The sequence below is a fragment of the Rhincodon typus genome, chromosome 9 (genome assembly GCF_021869965.1).
Source record: "Rhincodon typus isolate 14 chromosome 9, sRhiTyp1.1, whole genome shotgun sequence".
Lineage (NCBI taxonomy): Eukaryota > Metazoa > Chordata > Chondrichthyes > Orectolobiformes > Rhincodontidae > Rhincodon > Rhincodon typus.
The window spans coordinates 72,828,046-72,831,432 of NC_063340.1; the positions used below are offsets into that span (position 1 = coordinate 72,828,046).

Consider the following 3,387-nt stretch of genomic DNA (forward strand, 5'->3'; position numbering starts at 1 on the left):
TGTGTGTGTGCCTGTGAGTGTATGAGAGTGTGTGTGTGTGTGAGTGTATGTGTGTGTGTGAGTGTATGAGAGTGTGTGTGTGTGTGAGTATGAGTGCGTGTGTGTGAATGTGTGTGTGTGTGTGTATGTGTGTGTTTGTGTGTGTGTGTGTGAGTGTGTGTGTGTGCCTGTGAGTGTATGAGAGAGTGTGTGTGTGTGTGAGTGTATGTGTGTGTGTGTGAGTGTATGAGAGTGTGTGTGTGTGAGTATGAGTGTGTGTTTGTGAATGTGTGTGTGTGTGTATGTGTGTGTTTGTGTGTGTGTGTGTGCCTGTGAGTGTACGAGAGTGTGTGTGTGTGTGTGTGAGTGTATGAGAGTGTGTGTGTGTGTGAGTATGAGTGTGTGTGTGTGAATGTGTGTGTGTGTGTGTGTGTGTTTGTGTGTGTGTGTGTTGACTCCATTTCCCAGCAAGCCTTAAAGGTTTTGTGCATGTGCAGAGTATGGCACCGTGACAGGCAGCAAATGCTCATTCCAGTTATCTGTCTACAGCTGAAGGACTCTGCTGCCTGTACAAGATTGGAGCTGCATGGTGGTTTGGCATGACAACAACAACCACAGGAACCATGAGGTGCCATATAAAGGAGTGTCACATGACAGAAGTTGGATGGCCAAGAGAGGAGCAGAGGAAGAGACTCCAGGCTGCTGTTTGTCAGCTCCAGGCAGCTAGGCTCAAAGAGGCCCTGGGAGCCGAGAAGGGCTGAGAAAGTGGTGGAGGCTTGTTTGTTCTATGTTGGATAGAGTTAGTGCTCACAAGAAGTCCAGGAAGCCATTTCAAATTTGGTACAGTCTGGAAGTGGAGTCAACTTAGTGAAGTTACTGATCTGGGAAGGATTTGGAACTATGCCGATGAGTAGCAGCTCAAGTGCAGTGGAATGCAGTCTTAGGAAATGAGACTGAACAATCGGGATGTAGGCCACTGTTGAGGCAATTTGAGTTGAAGTGGTAATTGAGGGAATTCAGAGGCTAAATCATTGAACATAGAAAATAGTACAGTACAGCACATGAACAGGCCCTTTGGTGCACCATGTCTGTGCTGATCATCATGTTACTCTAAACTGATCCCATCTCCCTGCACATAGTCCACATGTCTCTATTTCCTGCCTGTTCATGTCTAAATGCCTCTTAAAATTACTATCATATCTGCTTCTACACCTCCCGTGGCAAGTGGTTCCAGGCACCTACCACCCTCTGTGTAATAAAAACTTGCCTTACACATCTCCTTAAAACCTTTCCCCTCACACTTTAAAACAATGTCCCATAGTATTTGACATTTCCACCTGATAAAAAGATTCTGACTGCCCACGTGTGGTCAAGCCAACACATATATATGGTTATCTCTGAAGTTTTGCAGACACAGTTCGTTCAGGAAGCACAATCTTGAGAGGTTCTTCAATTCACTCTTTCAAAAGAACTCATAGGTTTTGCTCTGACCTCAACAAGAGGATTTTTTTTCACAAATAAGATGAGCAGCTTGGGAAACATTGCTCCAACTCAGTTTGTTCTTAGCCAACTTCTCTCCAACTGATCCACATAAAACATGTACCTTTCCAAGCTAGTCTCTGTTCAAAACATCCCCAACAGTGGTCTAAAGCAAGTAGTTGTAATTTGTCATGTAATTTACAGGAAGCTGTGTTAAAAAGAACCTTCAATGTCCAAAGTGAACTTTCAATAGCCTATTTTAAAGAAACTGCTCCAAGTATTTCCACAAAACTTGAAATAGGTATGTTTTCCACAGTCCTTCAAAAGGATTCAACAAGGTTCAAACAGGCAGCTCACCACCGCCCTCTCAAGGGTAACTAGGGGCAGGTATATAATGCTGGTCAGCCTGTGACTTCCATGTCTCATGAGTGAATATAAAAGGAAGACCTAAGTTCTCCAATCTGTGTTAAATATAAAGCACCATTGTAACACCTTTCCAAGTGGATTTGCATTGTCAGCAAACATTACACTCAATCCCATCATCTAAGTCATCGATATAGATTGTACATAGCTGATCCCTGTAAAACTTAACTAGTTCCACTCAGTAATTCCAAAACCACCATTTTTTGCTATGCCTATGTTTCTTTTCTTTCTATTAATGCTCATATGTTACCCTGATCTAATACTAATATATTCTAATATTATTCTCAATCCTACAAACATCATCAACAATTCTTTTCCCTGGCTTCCATTCTTCTCAATCAATTTGGTTTGTTTTTGAATTTAATTTCAATGGTAAAAGTTACCTTCTAGTAATGAGTGTTGTTTCCAAAGGGCAATATTGAGGATAATTGTCAGTGGCAGCGTTAAAGTTATATTCTAAAAACATGTCTAAAGGTGTCAGTAATACACTGCAGCTTTCTACGAATAACAACTATTTTTCAGTGATCAGAAAAAACAAAGCTGAAATCTTTTTCCATACATGGAAGCATGGGAGTGCAAATCAATCGAAGCTAGTCCTTTTATAAACTACTTACAATCAATTTAATTTAAGGATTTTATCACAGAAAGTAAAATCTGTGATCTTCAAGGTGAATGAAGCAAAATTAAGGCGTACTCCTTGCTTTAACTTCACACTTGCTGGCTTATCTCTGGTCAATGACCTCATCCCCTTTGCCCCCTCACTCCTCAAACAATCAGCTCACTGACTGACTGTCAATTAATCTCTTAGTTTCAATGCTAACTTACCTGAGAAAAAGCAGTAGAGCTCAACATAGGCTGCACAGAGGGATCGGTGAGCCTGCGACACTCCTGCAAGATGACTGCATATTGAATCAGACTTTTGCCACGTAGCTGATCTAACATGAGGATGCTGCAGAAACAATCACATCTTCATCTGTTAACAGTGTTCTGCTTTGTATTCCCACAGCAACATATCTCTTCTAGTAATTATTGGTATACAAAGAATATTTTTCCTTGCAGCTACAAGTGCCTGAGAAGTCTTACAAAACAGTTGTAACTGGCAGTAATTCTGCACTAGCAATTTGTATTTTAATGCACATTTCCTGGAACCCACTCATTTTAAGTATCCACTGTTAAGAAAAGATAACGTGCATCCTGACTTGTGTTATCTATGTCCATCAGCAATTAACAATAGCAGTAGCATTGCACACAAGAGCTTCCTGACCGTGATCTCTCCATCTCAGACAGTTGTTAAATATTTGCCAAACAAAAATTGTTGTGTCAACTTAGGTAAATCCGTGTTACCATGGTTCCTGAAACCTTCTTCATTTTAGAAGAAGAAGCTATGTTTTCTTTAGAAGATTATCACACTGAAAATGTGCTTAATTTCAAACAACATGTTCACAATTTTGTTTTCCCTAATAATTTCAGACTTTAATTCACCCATTCAATGCTGTTCTCAAGGAA

At 40.5% G+C, this 3,387-nt stretch overlaps 1 long non-coding RNA gene across 1 annotated transcript in view; it reads right to left on the reverse strand.

Annotated features, from left to right (window-relative positions):
• Positions 1-2,765, reverse strand: part of LOC125483936 — an 87,353-nt gene extending 84,588 nt beyond the window's left edge. The window contains exon 1 of the long non-coding RNA XR_007262805.1: positions 2,707-2,765. This is a non-coding gene — a long non-coding RNA (uncharacterized LOC125483936). The remainder of the gene's footprint in view (positions 1-2,706) is intronic.
• Between the last annotated feature and the right edge of the window lie 622 nt (positions 2,766-3,387).